The 21,639-nt window shown below is 45.3% G+C and overlaps 7 non-coding genes across 7 annotated transcripts; all 7 read left to right on the top strand.

The window, feature by feature from the left end:
• Positions 1-845: 845 nt before the first annotated feature.
• Positions 846-1,036, top strand: LOC130318871 (U2 spliceosomal RNA). Its single transcript, XR_008865303.1, has one exon. It is a non-coding gene; the product is annotated as a U2 spliceosomal RNA (small nuclear RNA).
• Positions 1,037-3,130: 2,094 nt separating this feature from the next.
• Positions 3,131-3,321, top strand: LOC130318883 (U2 spliceosomal RNA). The gene has a single exon (XR_008865314.1). It is a non-coding gene; the product is annotated as a U2 spliceosomal RNA (small nuclear RNA).
• Positions 3,322-5,424: 2,103 nt separating this feature from the next.
• Positions 5,425-5,615, top strand: LOC130318888 (U2 spliceosomal RNA). Its single transcript, XR_008865319.1, has one exon. It is a non-coding gene; the product is annotated as a U2 spliceosomal RNA (small nuclear RNA).
• Positions 5,616-7,710: 2,095 nt separating this feature from the next.
• Positions 7,711-7,901, top strand: LOC130318890 (U2 spliceosomal RNA). Its single transcript, XR_008865320.1, has one exon. It is a non-coding gene; the product is annotated as a U2 spliceosomal RNA (small nuclear RNA).
• A 7,188-nt stretch (positions 7,902-15,089) lies between these two features.
• LOC130318886 (U2 spliceosomal RNA) lies at positions 15,090-15,273 on the top strand. Its single transcript, XR_008865317.1, has one exon. It is a non-coding gene; the product is annotated as a U2 spliceosomal RNA (small nuclear RNA).
• A 2,087-nt stretch (positions 15,274-17,360) lies between these two features.
• On the top strand, positions 17,361-17,551 carry LOC130318891 (U2 spliceosomal RNA). Its single transcript, XR_008865321.1, has one exon. It is a non-coding gene; the product is annotated as a U2 spliceosomal RNA (small nuclear RNA).
• Positions 17,552-19,650: 2,099 nt separating this feature from the next.
• Positions 19,651-19,841, top strand: LOC130318872 (U2 spliceosomal RNA). The gene has a single exon (XR_008865304.1). It is a non-coding gene; the product is annotated as a U2 spliceosomal RNA (small nuclear RNA).
• The last annotated feature ends 1,798 nt before the right edge of the window (positions 19,842-21,639 follow it).

Genomic DNA, 21,639 nt, shown 5'->3' on the forward strand with positions numbered 1-21,639 from the left:
GTATTCTCCGTTGAGATATTGCAGCCGCTGCTGTGTCCAGGCCCAGGAGCCTTAGCACTGTGCTGTGATGTCACTCAATACCACTGACATCACTAGGTGTAAACAACATCTCTCCTTTGCTGTGTATGTGACTATGGAGCTGTTTGGTGATGTCGTCTATTATGGCCTTCATAGAAGCAACAGGAGATTGTTGCATCCATCTAGAACCCTCAGAACTACAGTGCTATGATGTCACTCACTTCCACAGGCCTTGCAGAGTGTAAACAACAACAACCCAGCTTTGTTGTGTATGTAACCATAGGGATTGTGATGTCACCTAGAACCTTCACAGCAGCGACAGCTTTATGAGGAGCATCAGCACTGCTCTGCCTGAGCAGAACCATCACCGCCATAGGTTGTCAAATAACCCGGATTTAACCCACACAGGTAAGTCCAATGGGGTGCAGGCATGTCCTCTATGCTTACAGCTTCCCGTGGGTGTTGGTTTGATACCGTTTGGGGACAGCCAAGGAGGCATCTGCAGGCAACAAAGGTAGGTGTGTGCTTGTGTGTGTGTTTCCTATGCAGATCCTAAGCCCAGTGTCACATGCAAGTAGGAGGAGTAAGAAGGGTTCCTGGCAAATCCGGGTTATGGATTGCATTTAAAAAGGCCCCGTGGGAGTGCAATGGGCCCCTGTCTTGCTGCTTAGCAATAATGGTATGGGTTTAGGTTCTGCTGTGTGTACTGGTGGTTGACTGCCCCCCAGCCCAGAGTGTGCATGGAAAATTGTCTGGCAGCCTCCCTGACAGCAAGCAGTGATAGTGCCCATGAAGGGGACCTTGTTGGGCCCGCCCCTTTCACGGTTATCGCTTCTCGGCCTTTTGGCTAAGATCAAGTGTAGTATCTGTTCTTATCAGTTTAATATCTGATACGTCCCCTATCTGGGGACCATATATTAAATGGATTTTTGAGAACGGGGGCCGATTTCGAAGCTTGCTTCCGTCGCCCTATGCATTGACCCGATATGGCAGTATCTTCGGGTACAGTGCACCACCCCCTTACAGGGTTAAAAAGAAAGATTCCTACTTTCATTGCTACCTGCTTGCTGGCTAGCCAGCTAGCCAGCCCTGTGGGCCTTGCTGCTGCTGCTGCTGCTGCTGCTGCAGCCAAAAAACAAAAGGTGGTGCTGCTGCTGCTTCTGCTGCTTCTGCTTGTGTCTGGCCGCTGTTGGAGCGTCCAGGCACAGGACTTCTGCTGCTGCTGACTAAATGGCCTCCTTAATTGGATCATTTGAGTAGCCAGCACACCTGTGCAGGTAGGGCATGACATGATAGGCAGCTGCCTTGATAGCGGGTGGGTGCTGAATGTTCCTAATTGACAAAATAAGATTAATGCTTATGAAGAAATATAAAATCTCATCCCTTCCCCAATATCGCGCCACACCCCTACCCCTTAATTCCCTGGTTGAACTTGATGGACATATGTCTTTTTTCGACCGTACTAACTATGTAACTATGTAACATAACATGGGGGGGTCTCCTGGCTGTTCACACAGGTGTGTCATTGCTGTACATTGACCATGCATTGCTTCTGTGGTATTGCAAAGGCAAAGACAAATGCTTCCAGCCATCCATTGCACTAATGGATTGGTCATCAGCTGGCTGTCTATGTCCCGCATCAATATAGACCAAAGTACAGAGGGTTAGGCTATGCTATAGTGCACCTACCTGATGCATCAGAAGGTGCGAGGCCCTTGCTAAATTCTGTGCACAGACTTTGAGATCTATGCTTTAGACTGTATCTAAACCTGCTCCAACATGGACTGACATTCTGGCCTACTTTCAGCCGATGCGACTTGTCTGTCGCTGAACAGTCGCTTTTTATGTATTCAGCACCTATGTATAATGTTGTAAAAATGCTCTAGAAGCTAAAGTCGCAGAAATGTCACACATATTTGGCCTGCAACTTTCTGTGCGACAAATTCAGACAGGAAAAATCAGTATAAATCCTTAGAAAATTATCCCCCAGTGTCTCCATCTGCTGGCGGTATTGAATAAGCATTGCTGCACTGATGGGGTATGCATTAGACGAAAAAAAAGAAGAAAAAGAAGAATAATACGCCCAGAAAAGAGGCGAAAAGGAGAAAAACGTAAAAAAACGTGAAAAAAAAGTAAGAGGAAGAGAAGGGAAAAAAAGGTGGAAATGGGTTTAAAAGTGATTTCGGCGGAGAAATATATATATATATATATATATATATATATATATATATATATATATACGCGCACACACACACATATATATAAACGTATTCTCCGTTGAGATATTGCAGCCGCTGCTGTGTCCAGGCCCAGGAGCCTTAGCACTGTGCTGTGATGTCACTCAATACCACTGACATCACTAGGTGTAAACAACATCTCTCCTTTGCTGTGTATGTGACTATGGAGCTGTTTGGTGATGTCGTCTATTATGGCCTTCATAGAAGCAACAGGAGATTGTTGCATCCATCTAGAACCCTCAGAACTACAGTGCTATGATGTCACTCACTTCCACAGGCCTTGCAGAGTGTAAACAACAACAACCCAGCTTTGTTGTGTATGTAACCATAGGGATTGTGATGTCACCTAGAACCTTCACAGCAGCGACAGCTTTATGAGGAGCATCAGCACTGCTCTGCCTGAGCAGAACCATCACCGCCATAGGTTGTCAAATAACCCGGATTTAACCCACACAGGTAAGTCCAATGGGGTGCAGGCATGTCCTCTATGCTTACAGCTTCCCGTGGGTGTTGGTTTGATACCGTTTGGGGACAGCCAAGGAGGCATCTGCAGGCAACAAAGGTAGGTGTGTGCTTGTGTGTGTGTTTCCTATGCAGATCCTAAGCCCAGTGTCACATGCAAGTAGGAGGAGTAAGAAGGGTTCCTGGCAAATCCGGGTTATGGATTGCATTTAAAAAGGCCCCGTGGGAGTGCAATGGGCCCCTGTCTTGCTGCTTAGCAATAATGGTATGGGTTTAGGTTCTGCTGTGTGTACTGGTGGTTGACTGCCCCCCAGCCCAGAGTGTGCATGGAAAATTGTCTGGCAGCCTCCCTGACAGCAAGCAGTGATAGTGCCCATGAAGGGGACCTTGTTGGGCCCGCCCCTTTCACGGTTATCGCTTCTCGGCCTTTTGGCTAAGATCAAGTGTAGTATCTGTTCTTATCAGTTTAATATCTGATACGTCCCCTATCTGGGGACCATATATTAAATGGATTTTTGAGAACGGGGGCCGATTTCGAAGCTTGCTTCCGTCGCCCTATGCATTGACCCGATATGGCAGTATCTTCGGGTACAGTGCACCACCCCCTTACAGGGTTAAAAAGAAAGATTCCTACTTTCATTGCTACCTGCTTGCTGGCTAGCCAGCTAGCCAGCCCTGTGGGCCTTGCTGCTGCTGCTGCTGCTGCTGCTGCAGCCAAAAAACAAAAGGTGGTGCTGCTGCTGCTTCTGCTGCTTCTGCTTGTGTCTGGCCGCTGTTGGAGCGTCCAGGCACAGGACTTCTGCTGCTGCTGACTAAATGGCCTCCTTAATTGGATCATTTGAGTAGCCAGCACACCTGTGCAGGTAGGGCATGACATGATAGGCAGCTGCCTTGATAGCGGGTGGGTGCTGAATGTTCCTAATTGACAAAATAAGATTAATGCTTATGAAGAAATATAAAATCTCATCCCTTCCCCAATATCGCGCCACACCCCTACCCCTTAATTCCCTGGTTGAACTTGATGGACATATGTCTTTTTTCGACCGTACTAACTATGTAACTATGTAACATAACATGGGGGGGTCTCCTGGCTGTTCACACAGGTGTGTCATTGCTGTACATTGACCATGCATTGCTTCTGTGGTATTGCAAAGGCAAAGACAAATGCTTCCAGCCATCCATTGCACTAATGGATTGGTCATCAGCTGGCTGTCTATGTCCCGCATCAATATAGACCAAAGTACAGAGGGTTAGGCTATGCTATAGTGCACCTACCTGATGCATCAGAAGGTGCGAGGCCCTTGCTAAATTCTGTGCACAGACTTTGAGATCTATGCTTTAGACTGTATCTAAACCTGCTCCAACATGGACTGACATTCTGGCCTACTTTCAGCCGATGCGACTTGTCTGTCGCTGAACAGTCGCTTTTTATGTATTCAGCACCTATGTATAATGTTGTAAAAATGCTCTAGAAGCTAAAGTCGCAGAAATGTCACACATATTTGGCCTGCAACTTTCTGTGCGACAAATTCAGACAGGAAAAATCAGTATAAATCCTTAGAAAATTATCCCCCAGTGTCTCCATCTGCTGGCGGTATTGAATAAGCATTGCTGCACTGATGGGGTATGCATTAGACGAAAAAAAAGAAGAAAAAGAAGAATAATACGCCCAGAAAAGAGGCGAAAAGGAGAAAAACGTAAAAAAACGTGAAAAAAAAGTAAGAGGAAGAGAAGGGAAAAAAAGGTGGAAATGGGTTTAAAAGTGATTTCGGCGGAGAATATATATATATATATATATATATATATATATATATATATATATATATATATATATACGCGCACACACACACATATATATAAACGTATTCTCCGTTGAGATATTGCAGCCGCTGCTGTGTCCAGGCCCAGGAGCCTTAGCACTGTGCTGTGATGTCACTCAATACCACTGACATCACTAGGTGTAAACAACATCTCTCCTTTGCTGTGTATGTGACTATGGAGCTGTTTGGTGATGTCGTCTATTATGGCCTTCATAGAAGCAACAGGAGATTGTTGCATCCATCTAGAACCCTCAGAACTACAGTGCTATGATGTCACTCACTTCCACAGGCCTTGCAGAGTGTAAACAACAACAACCCAGCTTTGTTGTGTATGTAACCATAGGGATTGTGATGTCACCTAGAACCTTCACAGCAGCGACAGCTTTATGAGGAGCATCAGCACTGCTCTGCCTGAGCAGAACCATCACCGCCATAGGTTGTCAAATAACCCGGATTTAACCCACACAGGTAAGTCCAATGGGGTGCAGGCATGTCCTCTATGCTTACAGCTTCCCGTGGGTGTTGGTTTGATACCGTTTGGGGACAGCCAAGGAGGCATCTGCAGGCAACAAAGGTAGGTGTGTGCTTGTGTGTGTGTTTCCTATGCAGATCCTAAGCCCAGTGTCACATGCAAGTAGGAGGAGTAAGAAGGGTTCCTGGCAAATCCGGGTTATGGATTGCATTTAAAAAGGCCCCGTGGGAGTGCAATGGGCCCCTGTCTTGCTGCTTAGCAATAATGGTATGGGTTTAGGTTCTGCTGTGTGTACTGGTGGTTGACTGCCCCCCAGCCCAGAGTGTGCATGGAAAATTGTCTGGCAGCCTCCCTGACAGCAAGCAGTGATAGTGCCCATGAAGGGGACCTTGTTGGGCCCGCCCCTTTCACGGTTATCGCTTCTCGGCCTTTTGGCTAAGATCAAGTGTAGTATCTGTTCTTATCAGTTTAATATCTGATACGTCCCCTATCTGGGGACCATATATTAAATGGATTTTTGAGAACGGGGGCCGATTTCGAAGCTTGCTTCCGTCGCCCTATGCATTGACCCGATATGGCAGTATCTTCGGGTACAGTGCACCACCCCCTTACAGGGTTAAAAAGAAAGATTCCTACTTTCATTGCTACCTGCTTGCTGGCTAGCCAGCTAGCCAGCCCTGTGGGCCTTGCTGCTGCTGCTGCTGCTGCTGCAGCCAAAAAACAAAAGGTGGTGCTGCTGCTGCTTCTGCTGCTTCTGCTTGTGTCTGGCCGCTGTTGGAGCGTCCAGGCACAGGACTTCTGCTGCTGCTGACTAAATGGCCTCCTTAATTGGATCATTTGAGTAGCCAGCACACCTGTGCAGGTAGGGCATGACATGATAGGCAGCTGCCTTGATAGCGGGTGGGTGCTGAATGTTCCTAATTGACAAAATAAGATTAATGCTTATGAAGAAATATAAAATCTCATCCCTTCCCCAATATCGCGCCACACCCCTACCCCTTAATTCCCTGGTTGAACTTGATGGACATATGTCTTTTTTCGACCGTACTAACTATGTAACTATGTAACATAACATGGGGGGGTCTCCTGGCTGTTCACACAGGTGTGTCATTGCTGTACATTGACCATGCATTGCTTCTGTGGTATTGCAAAGGCAAAGACAAATGCTTCCAGCCATCCATTGCACTAATGGATTGGTCATCAGCTGGCTGTCTATGTCCCGCATCAATATAGACCAAAGTACAGAGGGTTAGGCTATGCTATAGTGCACCTACCTGATGCATCAGAAGGTGCGAGGCCCTTGCTAAATTCTGTGCACAGACTTTGAGATCTATGCTTTAGACTGTATCTAAACCTGCTCCAACATGGACTGACATTCTGGCCTACTTTCAGCCGATGCGACTTGTCTGTCGCTGAACAGTCGCTTTTTATGTATTCAGCACCTATGTATAATGTTGTAAAAATGCTCTAGAAGCTAAAGTCGCAGAAATGTCACACATATTTGGCCTGCAACTTTCTGTGCGACAAATTCAGACAGGAAAAATCAGTATAAATCCTTAGAAAATTATCCCCCAGTGTCTCCATCTGCTGGCGGTATTGAATAAGCATTGCTGCACTGATGGGGTATGCATTAGACGAAAAAAAAGAAGAAAAAGAAGAATAATACGCCCAGAAAAGAGGCGAAAAGGAGAAAAACGTAAAAAAACGTGAAAAAAAAGTAAGAGGAAGAGAAGGGAAAAAAAGGTGGAAATGGGTTTAAAAGTGATTTCGGCGGAGAAATATATATATATATATATATATATATATATATATATATATATATATATATACGCGCACACACACACATATATATAAACGTATTCTCCGTTGAGATATTGCAGCCGCTGCTGTGTCCAGGCCCAGGAGCCTTAGCACTGTGCTGTGATGTCACTCAATACCACTGACATCACTAGGTGTAAACAACATCTCTCCTTTGCTGTGTATGTGACTATGGAGCTGTTTGGTGATGTCGTCTATTATGGCCTTCATAGAAGCAACAGGAGATTGTTGCATCCATCTAGAACCCTCAGAACTACAGTGCTATGATGTCACTCACTTCCACAGGCCTTGCAGAGTGTAAACAACAACAACCCAGCTTTGTTGTGTATGTAACCATAGGGATTGTGATGTCACCTAGAACCTTCACAGCAGCGACAGCTTTATGAGGAGCATCAGCACTGCTCTGCCTGAGCAGAACCATCACCGCCATAGGTTGTCAAATAACCCGGATTTAACCCACACAGGTAAGTCCAATGGGGTGCAGGCATGTCCTCTATGCTTACAGCTTCCCGTGGGTGTTGGTTTGATACCGTTTGGGGACAGCCAAGGAGGCATCTGCAGGCAACAAAGGTAGGTGTGTGCTTGTGTGTGTGTTTCCTATGCAGATCCTAAGCCCAGTGTCACATGCAAGTAGGAGGAGTAAGAAGGGTTCCTGGCAAATCCGGGTTATGGATTGCATTTAAAAAGGCCCCGTGGGAGTGCAATGGGCCCCTGTCTTGCTGCTTAGCAATAATGGTATGGGTTTAGGTTCTGCTGTGTGTACTGGTGGTTGACTGCCCCCCAGCCCAGAGTGTGCATGGAAAATTGTCTGGCAGCCTCCCTGACAGCAAGCAGTGATAGTGCCCATGAAGGGGACCTTGTTGGGCCCGCCCCTTTCACGGTTATCGCTTCTCGGCCTTTTGGCTAAGATCAAGTGTAGTATCTGTTCTTATCAGTTTAATATCTGATACGTCCCCTATCTGGGGACCATATATTAAATGGATTTTTGAGAACGGGGGCCGATTTCGAAGCTTGCTTCCGTCGCCCTATGCATTGACCCGATATGGCAGTATCTTCGGGTACAGTGCACCACCCCCTTACAGGGTTAAAAAGAAAGATTCCTACTTTCATTGCTACCTGCTTGCTGGCTAGCCAGCTAGCCAGCCCTGTGGGCCTTGCTGCTGCTGCTGCTGCTGCTGCAGCCAAAAAACAAAAGGTGGTGCTGCTGCTGCTTCTGCTGCTTCTGCTTGTGTCTGGCCGCTGTTGGAGCGTCCAGGCACAGGACTTCTGCTGCTGCTGACTAAATGGCCTCCTTAATTGGATCATTTGAGTAGCCAGCACACCTGTGCAGGTAGGGCATGACATGATAGGCAGCTGCCTTGATAGCGGGTGGGTGCTGAATGTTCCTAATTGACAAAATAAGATTAATGCTTATGAAGAAATATAAAATCTCATCCCTTCCCCAATATCGCGCCACACCCCTACCCCTTAATTCCCTGGTTGAACTTGATGGACATATGTCTTTTTTCGACCGTACTAACTATGTAACTATGTAACATAACATGGGGGGGTCTCCTGGCTGTTCACACAGGTGTGTCATTGCTGTACATTGACCATGCATTGCTTCTGTGGTATTGCAAAGGCAAAGACAAATGCTTCCAGCCATCCATTGCACTAATGGATTGGTCATCAGCTGGCTGTCTATGTCCCGCATCAATATAGACCAAAGTACAGAGGGTTAGGCTATGCTATAGTGCACCTACCTGATGCATCAGAAGGTGCGAGGCCCTTGCTAAATTCTGTGCACAGACTTTGAGATCTATGCTTTAGACTGTATCTAAACCTGCTCCAACATGGACTGACATTCTGGCCTACTTTCAGCCGATGCGACTTGTCTGTCGCTGAACAGTCGCTTTTTATGTATTCAGCACCTATGTATAATGTTGTAAAAATGCTCTAGAAGCTAAAGTCGCAGAAATGTCACACATATTTGGCCTGCAACTTTCTGTGCGACAAATTCAGACAGGAAAAATCAGTATAAATCCTTAGAAAATTATCCCCCAGTGTCTCCATCTGCTGGCGGTATTGAATAAGCATTGCTGCACTGATGGGGTATGCATTAGACGAAAAAAAAGAAGAAAAAGAAGAATAATACGCCCAGAAAAGAGGCGAAAAGGAGAAAAACGTAAAAAAACGTGAAAAAAAAGTAAGAGGAAGAGAAGGGAAAAAAAGGTGGAAATGGGTTTAAAAGTGATTTCGGCGGAGAAATATATATATATATATATATATATATATATATATATATATATATATACGCGCACACACACACATATATATAAACGTATTCTCCGTTGAGATATTGCAGCCGCTGCTGTGTCCAGGCCCAGGAGCCTTAGCACTGTGCTGTGATGTCACTCAATACCACTGACATCACTAGGTGTAAACAACATCTCTCCTTTGCTGTGTATGTGACTATGGAGCTGTTTGGTGATGTCGTCTATTATGGCCTTCATAGAAGCAACAGGAGATTGTTGCATCCATCTAGAACCCTCAGAACTACAGTGCTATGATGTCACTCACTTCCACAGGCCTTGCAGAGTGTAAACAACAACAACCCAGCTTTGTTGTGTATGTAACCATAGGGATTGTGATGTCACCTAGAACCTTCACAGCAGCGACAGCTTTATGAGGAGCATCAGCACTGCTCTGCCTGAGCAGAACCATCACCGCCATAGGTTGTCAAATAACCCGGATTTAACCCACACAGGTAAGTCCAATGGGGTGCAGGCATGTCCTCTATGCTTACAGCTTCCCGTGGGTGTTGGTTTGATACCGTTTGGGGACAGCCAAGGAGGCATCTGCAGGCAACAAAGGTAGGTGTGTGCTTGTGTGTGTGTTTCCTATGCAGATCCTAAGCCCAGTGTCACATGCAAGTAGGAGGAGTAAGAAGGGTTCCTGGCAAATCCGGGTTATGGATTGCATTTAAAAAGGCCCCGTGGGAGTGCAATGGGCCCCTGTCTTGCTGCTTAGCAATAATGGTATGGGTTTAGGTTCTGCTGTGTGTACTGGTGGTTGACTGCCCCCCAGCCCAGAGTGTGCATGGAAAATTGTCTGGCAGCCTCCCTGACAGCAAGCAGTGATAGTGCCCATGAAGGGGACCTTGTTGGGCCCGCCCCTTTCACGGTTATCGCTTCTCGGCCTTTTGGCTAAGATCAAGTGTCTTGCCCTAAGGTATTCGGGTACCCCTCTCCTCGGCCTTGTGGGATCGTCCAGGTTTATTGCCTGGGCTTCACCCACCTGCTGCTATTGGGGAGAGGGCTTAGTCCCAGGATAACGGGAAGGTGATCATCGGAGGACGGGTCTGCCGGAGAGGATGGCTAATGCGCCGAACGCTCCTAATACAGTACGGCTGTTTATCGAGGAGGAAAAGAGGAGTGCCTACGGGATTTTGCATGTCCAGCAGAAGGTCGTGGAAGGAGTGCTGAGGATGCCGCATGCTTCCATCTTCTGTGTCCAGGTCTTTCCCAGCCAAGGATTCTTTGACGTGACCTTCTACAACCTGGATGATCTCCGTACCTGTCTCTACCGGAGTAAGGAGAATGCTTCTCACCCTGACCTACAAGGGATCCGATTCATTTCCTGCGAGGCTCGGCCTAAGAAAGTTCCAGTGGTAGTGCATATGTACAACCCTTTTGTGCGGGATGAGGAGATCCAGACCTTTCTAAGAAGGTATTGTGTGTCTGTTTCTGGTGCGGAGAGGAAAAATAACATCCTGGGGACTTTCACAGGCATGAGACGTTTTTGGGTGGAGTTTAGGCCTGCCCCCGAGGGTGGTGCTGAAGGTTTTTGTCACCCCCCGCAGAACTTTGCGATAGGGAACAACAGGGGGTTTCTGCACTACCCGGGGATGCCAAGTTTTTGCCGGGACTGTTTTTGCTTTGGTCATACCAGAGAGAACTGTACAACCGGGCAGGTTTGCAGGAACTGCCACAAGCCTGATCACCGCACTGCAGACTGTCCCGAGAAACGCAAGTGTCATTTCTGTGGTTCTTCGGATCACCTGGCTAGGAGTTGCCCCACTTACCAGTCCGGGGCACCCCGATCATATGCAATGGCTCTTCGAGGTGGGACAGTTCCTGAGGACTCCAATGCTGCCAGGGCAGGCGATGCAGAGGTTAGCGTGCTGACCAGTGAAGCAGAGTCTGCCCCTGTTTTTCCTTCCATTTCTAGGTCTGTTCCGGATGCTTTGGTGGCAGAGGGGGAGAAGGCGGAGTCTGTTTCGGGGGCATCTGTTTCGGAGGCCTCTGATCCCCCAGAGGAGATGACTGTGGACAAAGAATCCTTGAAGAGAAAGATGCCGGTGGAAGAATCGGAGGATGACTGTCCGACTCCTCAGAGTCAAAGGATTGAGGACTTTCCTAGCCCGGGAAGGGAGGAGGCAGGTGGAGGGTCGTCATGTCAGATTGATTCTGACTCCTCTTTATCCTCCCTGGGCACAGGTTATTTGGAGGAATGTTCAGTCAAAAAATTGACAAAGACTCTTAAGTTTAAGGAAGGGGAGGCAAAAAATAAGGGTAGAGGTCGGGGAAAGGCTAGGCCTCCTTTTGATAATGCTTGATTTTGTATTTCCTTTTTTTCCTTCAAATGTTTGAATGAGTTTAACAATTGGTTCTCTAAATGTCCGCAGTATTAGATCTTTAGAAAGGAGATCCGCCATTTTTGATTTACTTTCTAGATATTCTTTTGATGTTCTAGGTCTCCAGGAGTGCTGCTTGGATGGGGAGCCAAATATCTCCTGGCCTTATGGGCAATCGGTATGGTCTGGTTCAATGGAACGTAATTCGGGGGTGGGGATTTTGTTCAAAAGTAATGAGTTTGTTGTTAAAAAAGTTGTCCATATTGTTCCGGGTAGGGTATTATTAGTGCATTTTATTTTCAGGGGTTTCACATATAAAGTAATTAATGTTTATGCTCCAACTGGGAGGAAGGAAAGAGGGGAGGTGTTTGAGAAATTATATTTCTTTTTGAGTGGGAGGGATGATGTGTTCCTTATAGGGGATTTCAATTGTATAATAACAGAGGGGGATAGGAGTAGTACTACGGTGGGTGGTGGGTCTGGTTTAGACAGTACTAGTAAGCAGCTTAAAGAGATTGTAAATTTATTTGGGTTAAAGGATTCCTTTGTTGCCCATAATGATGGTACTATCGGTTATACATATTTTTCTAACAATACAAGTTCGCGTATTGATTTCATTTTTGTCTCAAAACTAATGTCTGTTTCTAATTTCAGACGGAGGAGGTTACCGTTCACGGATCATGCCTGGATTGAGTGTGTGGTAAAAGGTGGTGGTCTAAGTGAGTATGGAAAGGGTGTTTGGAAGTTGAATGTGTCTTTATTGGATAATGAATGTGTATTACAAGAATATAGGGAGCGTTTTGATGGATGGGTGTTGAGGAAGGATGCATTTTATAGTGTGGTTGAGTGGTGGGAGTGGGTGAAGTTAGAGACTAAAAGGTTTTTTATTAAAAAAGGGTGTGAGAAAGGGAGGAAAGATAGAGAAGAGTATGAGAGATGGCAAAGAAGGTTAGAGTATTTGTATGAATTGAGGCGTTTGGGGATGAGTGTTGAGAAGGAGATTGAGGAAGCTCGTGGAAGTGTGAATGAGTGTCTGGAGAGGAATGGAAGGAAGATTATTGCACAGGCTAGGGTTGAAGTGAAAGAGAAGGATGAGAAATGTAGCAAATTTTTCTTTAAAAAGGCATTCAGTAAAAAAACTGAGATGATGAGTGTTTTTACGAATGATGGGGTAGAGGTCTTTGGTAAGGATGAGGTGTTAGAGGAAGTGTGGAAGTTTTATTCTGATTTATTCACGGAGAAGGAGCGGGACGTGACTCTAGAGGAGGAATGTTTGGGATATGTGGATAAGCGTTTGGATGAAATTGATGGGTTCTTTATGGAAGAGGATGTGAGGAAGAGTGAGGTGGAGGATGCTGTGAATGGGATGAAGAAAGGAAAGGTGGCAGGGAGTGATGGTTTGCCTGTGGAATTTTATCTTGTGTTTTGGGATATGTTAGGGGATTATGTATGGGAGGTGTGTAAGGAAGTACTTAGGAGAGGGAAGTTATCTAAAAGTATGAGTGAGAGTGTGACTGTGTTATTGTTTAAAAAAGGGGATAAGAGGGATCTTAAAAATTGGAGGCCTATAGCGCTCTTGAATTGTGATTACAAAATTATTGCTAAAGTTATTGCGAATAGGTTAAAGGATGTGATTGATTGTATGGTAGGTGAGGAGCAAATGTGTACAGTGCCTGATCGTAGGATTTCTGAATGTCTGTTAGGTCTGAGGGATGTATTGTGGGACTGTAAAACTAGGAAGCAAGGTGTGGCTGTTGTTACGGTGGATTTTGAAAAAGCGTATGATAGGGTGGTGCATGATTTATTGTTTAGGGTTTTGAGGAGGATGAATGTGCCGGACAGAATGGTGAAGTGGATTGAATGTTTGTATAGGGACATTTATAGTAAGATTCAGGTCAATGGTTTTCTGAGTAGGGAAGTGAGTATAAAATCTGGAGTGCGGCAGGGGTGTCCCCTGTCGCCAATTCTTTTTATTTGTATGATTGAGCCTTTGTTGGGGATGATTAGGAGAGATAAGGTGATGCGGGGTATAGAAATACCTGGTAGTCATGGGAAGGATATGCGAGTGATTGGTTACATGGATGATGTTACTGTTGTATGTAAGTCAATGGCAGGGGTAAGGCGTGCTAAGTTATTGATTGAGTGTTTCTGTTTAATGAGTGGGTTTAAGCTTAATGTTGGGAAGAGTGGTTGTAAATTTTTTGAGGGGTGGGGAGAGAGTGGGTTGTGCGAGTGGCCTGTGAGAGAGGGGGGTGTGGAAGTGCTTGGGGTGGTGTTTGATAATGATTTGTATGGGAAAGAAAGTTGGGAGAGGGTTTTGGGGAGGGTGGGGAATAAAATAAACTTCTGGTCTTTAAGGACTTTATCGATTGAGGGAAGGATTCTGGTTATTAAAGCTGTTATAATTCCTATTTTGCTTTATGTTAATTATGTGTTTCCTCCACCGGATAGGTGTCTGGCAAGAATTATCAGGCAGATCTTTGTTTTCTTATGGAATTCAAGGATGGAGAAATTGAGTCGTGGGAAGGTGGTGAAAAGCAGAATGCATGGTGGGAAAGGAATGATGAATGTGGAAGTGTTCCTGGCTGTGAAGTATGTCAGTTTTTGTCTCGCTGTAAGTAAGAAGGAATGTGTGTTTGGGTGCATGGTAAGGTATTTGGCTGGTAATGTGTTGTTGAAATATAAGCTAATGGAAAGGGACTTAAGGGTACCTGTAAGTTTTGAGGTTCCTTGGTTCTATCAGAGAATAGGGCGGTGTGTCAGGAAAAATAATCTGGAATGTGTGACTGAATGGAATGATAGTAAGAAGGTGATGAAAGTGTTGGAGCAGAGAGAAACAGTGGAATGTGTGGGAGGTCTGTCTGAGAAGGATTGTAAGGTAGTGTGGAAAAATGTCAGTCACAAGGAACTGACAAATAAACAAAAGGACTTGTCTTGGATGTTAGCTCATGGGTGTCTGCCAACAAGGGAATTTCAGAGGAGAAGGAGATTGGTAGACAGTGAAGTGTGTCCCAGGGATGGTTGCGGTGGATGTGAGAATTATGTACATGTGTTTTGGGAGTGTGGTTATGCGAAGTCTGTGTGGAGAAAAATGTCTGGTCTAATTAAAAATCTTACTGGAATTGAAATCTTATCCTTTAATATGATGATGTTTGGTTTGTGTGCAGTGGAGAGAGAGAAGGCAAGAGTGTTATGGTTCATAGTAAATTGTGTAAAAGAGGTTCTGTGGGATGTAAGGAATATTAGGATTTTCAATCAAACTGAAGTAAGTGTGAAGGAGTGTCTGGGCATGATCCGTGGTAAAATTTACCTTTACGTATTATGTGATAGGAAAAACTATGGTTCTGATGATGCAGAGGGGATCTGGAAACACAAAAAATGGAAGTACTGGTTATGATTGTATTCTTATTTGTCTTTCTTTTTCTTTTCTTACAGATTATATCCTGATATGAAGGGACAGTTGGAGGGACAGAATCCGCTGCAATTTATTTTTTCTGAGGGAAAGTCATGAAGGGAAAGCTTTTTGTTATATGTACATGTAAAGACATGATTCCTGTATATATTGTATATGTCAAATATGTGTTATTCATGTGTTTTCAGATGAATATGTAATTTTTTGAATGATTTACTTGGTTATGTATTGTATATTTCCTTTTCAATAAAAAAAAAAAAAAAAAATCTGTTCTTATCAGTTTAATATCTGATACGTCCCCTATCTGGGGACCATATATTAAATGGATTTTTGAGAACGGGGGCCGATTTCGAAGCTTGCTTCCGTCGCCCTATGCATTGACCCGATATGGCAGTATCTTCGGGTACAGTGCACCACCCCCTTACAGGGTTAAAAAGAAAGATTCCTACTTTCATTGCTACCTGCTTGCTGGCTAGCCAGCTAGCCAGCCCTGTGGGCCTTGCTGCTGCTGCTGCTGCTGCTGCAGCCAAAAAACAAAAGGTGGTGCTGCTGCTGCTTCTGCTGCTTCTGCTTGTGTCTGGCCGCTGTTGGAGCGTCCAGGCACAGGACTTCTGCTGCTGCTGACTAAATGGCCTCCTTAATTGGATCATTTGAGTAGCCAGCACACCTGTGCAGGTAGGGCATGACATGATAGGCAGCTGCCTTGATAGCGGGTGGGTGCTGAATGTTCCTAATTGACAAAATAAGATTAATGCTTATGAAGAAATATAAAATCTCATCCCTTCCCCAATATCGCGCCACACCCCTACCCCTTAATTCCCTGGTTGAACTTGATGGACATATGTCTTTTTTCGACCGTACTAACTATGTAACTATGTAACATAACATGGGGGGGTCTCCTGGCTGTTCACACAGGTGTGTCATTGCTGTACATTGACCATGCATTGCTTCTGTGGTATTGCAAAGGCAAAGACAAATGCTTCCAGCCATCCATTGCACTAATGGATTGGTCATCAGCTGGCTGTCTATGTCCCGCATCAATATAGACCAAAGTACAGAGGGTTAGGCTATGCTATAGTGCACCTACCTGATGCATCAGAAGGTGCGAGGCCCTTGCTAAATTCTGTGCACAGACTTTGAGATCTATGCTTTAGACTGTATCTAAACCTGCTCCAACATGGACTGACATTCTGGCCTACTTTCAGCCGATGCGACTTGTCTGTCGCTGAACAGTCGCTTTTTATGTATTCAGCACCTATGTATAATGTTGTAAAAATGCTCTAGAAGCTAAAGTCGCAGAAATGTCACACATATTTGGCCTGCAACTTTCTGTGCGACAAATTCAGACAGGAAAAATCAGTATAAATCCTTAGAAAATTATCCCCCAGTGTCTCCATCTGCTGGCGGTATTGAATAAGCATTGCTGCACTGATGGGGTATGCATTAGACGAAAAAAAAGAAGAAAAAGAAGAATAATACGCCCAGAAAAGAGGCGAAAAGGAGAAAAACGTAAAAAAACGTGAAAAAAAAGTAAGAGGAAGAGAAGGGAAAAAAAGGTGGAAATGGGTTTAAAAGTGATTTCGGCGGAGAAATATATATATATATATATATATATATATATATATATATATATACGCGCACACACACACATATATATAAACGTATTCTCCGTTGAGATATTGCAGCCGCTGCTGTGTCCAGGCCCAGGAGCCTTAGCACTGTGCTGTGATGTCACTCAATACCACTGACATCACTAGGTGTAAACAACATCTCTCCTTTGCTGTGTATGTGACTATGGAGCTGTTTGGTGATGTCGTCTATTATGGCCTTCATAGAAGCAACAGGAGATTGTTGCATCCATCTAGAACCCTCAGAACTACAGTGCTATGATGTCACTCACTTCCACAGGCCTTGCAGAGTGTAAACAACAACAACCCAGCTTTGTCGTGTATGTAACCATAGGGATTGTGATGTCACCTAGAACCTTCACAGCAGCGACAGCTTTATGAGGAGCATCAGCACTGCTCTGCCTGAGCAGAACCATCACCGCCATAGGTTGTCAAATAACCCGGATTTAACCCACACAGGTAAGTCCAATGGGGTGCAGGCATGTCCTCTATGCTTACAGCTTCCCGTGGGTGTTGGTTTGATACCGTTTGGGGACAGCCAAGGAGGCATCTGCAGGCAACAAAGGTAGGTGTGTGCTTGTGTGTGTGTTTCCTATGCAGATCCTAAGCCCAGTGTCACATGCAAGTAGGAGGAGTAAGAAGGGTTCCTGGCAAATCCGGGTTATGGATTGCATTTAAAAAGGCCCCGTGGGAGTGCAATGGGCCCCTGTCTTGCTGCTTAGCAATAATGGTATGGGTTTAGGTTCTGCTGTGTGTACTGGTGGTTGACTGCCCCCCAGCCCAGAGTGTGCATGGAAAATTGTCTGGCAGCCTCCTTGACAGCAAGCAGTGATAGTGCCCATGAAGGGGACCTTGTTGGGCCCGCCCCTTTCACGGTTATCGCTTCTCGGCCTTTTGGCTAAGATCAAGTGTAGTATCTGTTCTTATCAGTTTAATATCTGATACGTCCCCTATCTGGGGACCATATATTAAATGGATTTTTGAGAACGGGGGCCGATTTCGAAGCTTGCTTCCGTCGCCCTATGCATTGACCCGATATGGCAGTATCTTCGGGTACAGTGCACCACCCCCTTACAGGGTTAAAAAGAAAGATTCCTACTTTCATTGCTACCTGCTTGCTGGCTAGCCAGCTAGCCAGCCCTGTGGGCCTTGCTGCTGCTGCTGCTGCTGCTGCAGCCAAAAAACAAAAGGTGGTGCTGCTGCTGCTTCTGCTGCTTCTGCTTGTGTCTGGCCGCTGTTGGAGCGTCCAGGCACAGGACTTCTGCTGCTGCTGACTAAATGGCCTCCTTAATTGGATCATTTGAGTAGCCAGCACACCTGTGCAGGTAGGGCATGACATGATAGGCAGCTGCCTTGATAGCGGGTGGGTGCTGAATGTTCCTAATTGACAAAATAAGATTAATGCTTATGAAGAAATATAAAATCTCATCCCTTCCCCAATATCGCGCCACACCCCTACCCCTTAATTCCCTGGTTGAACTTGATGGACATATGTCTTTTTTCGACCGTACTAACTATGTAACTATGTAACATAACATGGGGGGGTCTCCTGGCTGTTCACACAGGTGTGTCATTGCTGTACATTGACCATGCATTGCTTCTGTGGTATTGCAAAGGCAAAGACAAATGCTTCCAGCCATCCATTGCACTAATGGATTGGTCATCAGCTGGCTGTCTATGTCCCGCATCAATATAGACCAAAGTACAGAGGGTTAGGCTATGCTATAGTGCACCTACCTGATGCATCAGAAGGTGCGAGGCCCTTGCTAAATTCTGTGCACAGACTTTGAGATCTATGCTTTAGACTGTATCTAAACCTGCTCCAACATGGACTGACATTCTGGCCTACTTTCAGCCGATGCGACTTGTCTGTCGCTGAACAGTCGCTTTTTATGTATTCAGCACCTATGTATAATGTTGTAAAAATGCTCTAGAAGCTAAAGTCGCAGAAATGTCACACATATTTGGCCTGCAACTTTCTGTGCGACAAATTCAGACAGGAAAAATCAGTATAAATCCTTAGAAAATTATCCCCCAGTGTCTCCATCTGCTGGCGGTATTGAATAAGCATTGCTGCACTGATGGGGTATGCATTAGACGAAAAAAAAGAAGAAAAAGAAGAATAATACGCCCAGAAAAGAGGCGAAAAGGAGAAAAACGTAAAAAAACGTGAAAAAAAAGTAAGAGGAAGAGAAGGGAAAAAAAGGTGGAAATGGGTTTAAAAGTGATTTCGGCGGAGAAATATATATATATATATATATATATATATATATATATATATATATATATATATATACGCGCACACACACACATATATATAAACGTATTCTCCGTTGAGATATTGCAGCCGCTGCTGTGTCCAGGCCCAGGAGCCTTAGCACTGTGCTGTGATGTCACTCAATACCACTGACATCACTAGGTGTAAACAACATCTCTCCTTTGCTGTGTATGTGACTATGGAGCTGTTTGGTGATGTCGTCTATTATGGCCTTCATAGAAGCAACAGGAGATTGTTGCATCCATCTAGAACCCTCAGAACTACAGTGCTATGATGTCACTCACTTCCACAGGCCTTGCAGAGTGTAAACAACAACAACCCAGCTTTGTTGTGTATGTAACCATAGGGATTGTGATGTCACCTAGAACCTTCACAGCAGCGACAGCTTTATGAGGAGCATCAGCACTGCTCTGCCTGAGCAGAACCATCACCGCCATAGGTTGTCAAATAACCCGGATTTAACCCACACAGGTAAGTCCAATGGGGTGCAGGCATGTCCTCTATGCTTACAGCTTCCCATGGGTGTTGGTTTGATACCGTTTGGGGACAGCCAAGGAGGCATCTGCAGGCAACAAAGGTAGGTGTGTGCTTGTGTGTGTGTTTCCTATGCAGATCCTAAGCCCAGTGTCACATGCAAGTAGGAGGAGTAAGAAGGGTTCCTGGCAAATCCGGGTTATGGATTGCATTTAAAAAGGCCCCGTGGGAGTGCAATGGGCCCCTGTCTTGCTGCTTAGCAATAATGGTATGGGTTTAGGTTCTGCTGTGTGTACTGGTGGTTGACTGCCCCCCAGCCCAGAGTGTGCATGGAAAATTGTCTGGCAGCCTCCCTGACAGCAAGCAGTGATAGTGCCCATGAAGGGGACCTTGTTGGGCCCGCCCCTTTCACGGTTATCGCTTCTCGGCCTTTTGGCTAAGATCAAGTGTAGTATCTGTTCTTATCAGTTTAATATCTGATACGTCCCCTATCTGGGGACCATATATTAAATGGATTTTTGAGAACGGGGGCCGATTTCGAAGCTTGCTTCCGTCGCCCTATGCATTGACCCGATATGGCAGTATCTTCGGGTACAGTGCACCACCCCCTTACAGGGTTAAAAAGAAAGATTCCTACTTTCATTGCTACCTGCTTGCTGGCTAGCCAGCTAGCCAGCCCTGTGGGCCTTGCTGCTGCTGCTGCTGCTGCTGCAGCCAAAAAACAAAAGGTGGTGCTGCTGCTGCTTCTGCTGCTTCTGCTTGTGTCTGGCCGCTGTTGGAGCGTCCAGGCACAGGACTTCTGCTGCTGCTGACTAAATGGCCTCCTTAATTGGATCATTTGAGTAGCCAGCACACCTGTGCAGGTAGGGCATGACATGATAGGCAGCTGCCTTGATAGCGGGTGGGTGCTGAATGTTCCTAATTGACAAAATAAGATTAATGCTTATGAAGAAATATAAAATCTCATCCCTTCCCCAATATCGCGCCACACCCCTACCCCTTAATTCCCTGGTTGAACTTGATGGACATATGTCTTTTTTCGACCGTACTAACTATGTAACTATGTAACATAACATGGGGGGGTCTCCTGGCTGTTCACACAGGTGTGTCATTGCTGTACATTGACCATGCATTGCTTCTGTGGTATTGCAAAGGCAAAGACAAATGCTTCCAGCCATCCATTGCACTAATGGATTGGTCATCAGCTGGCTGTCTATGTCCCGCATCAATATAGACCAAAGTACAGAGGGTTAGGCTATGCTATAGTGCACCTACCTGATGCATCAGAAGGTGCGAGGCCCTTGCTAAATTCTGTGCACAGACTTTGAGATCTATGCTTTAGACTGTATCTAAACCTGCTCCAACATGGACTGACATTCTGGCCTACTTTCAGCCGATGCGACTTGTCTGTCGCTGAACAGTCGCTTTTTATGTATTCAGCACCTATGTATAATGTTGTAAAAATGCTCTAGAAGCTAAAGTCGCAGAAATGTCACACATATTTGGCCTGCAACTTTCTGTGCGACAAATTCAGACAGGAAAAATCAGTATAAATCCTTAGAAAATTATCCCCCAGTGTCTCCATCTGCTGGCGGTATTGAATAAGCATTGCTGCACTGATGGGGTATGCATTAGACGAAAAAAAAGAAGAAAAAGAAGAATAATACGCCCAGAAAAGAGGCGAAAAGGAGAAAAACGTAAAAAAACGTGAAAAAAAAGTAAGAGGAAGAGAAGGGAAAAAAAGGTGGAAATGGGTTTAAAAGTGATTTCGGCGGAGAAATATATATATATATATATATATATATATATATATATATATATATATATATATACGCGCACACACACACATATATATAAACGTATTCTCCGTTGAGATATTGCAGCCGCTGCTGTGTCCAGGCCCAGGAGCCTTAGCACTGTGCTGTGATGTCACTCAATACCACTGACATCACTAGGTGTAAACAACATCTCTCCTTTGCTGTGTATGTGACTATGGAGCTGTTTGGTGATGTCGTCTATTATGGCCTTCATAGAAGCAACAGGAGATTGTTGCATCCATCTAGAACCCTCAGAACTACAGTGCTATGATGTCACTCACTTCCACAGGCCTTGCAGAGTGTAAACAACAACAACCCAGCTTTGTTGTGTATGTAACCATAGGGATTGTGATGTCACCTAGAACCTTCACAGCAGCGACAGCTTTATGAGGAGCATCAGCACTGCTCTGCCTGAGCAGAACCATCACCGCCATAGGTTGTCAAATAACCCGGATTTAACCCACACAGGTAAGTCCAATGGGGTGCAGGCATGTCCTCTATGCTTACAGCTTCCCGTGGGTGTTGGTTTGATACCGTTTGGGGACAGCCAAGGAGGCATCTGCAGGCAACAAAGGTAGGTGTGTGCTT

This window comes from Hyla sarda, unplaced genomic scaffold (assembly GCF_029499605.1).
Source record: "Hyla sarda isolate aHylSar1 unplaced genomic scaffold, aHylSar1.hap1 scaffold_2083, whole genome shotgun sequence".
Lineage (NCBI taxonomy): Eukaryota > Metazoa > Chordata > Amphibia > Anura > Hylidae > Hyla > Hyla sarda.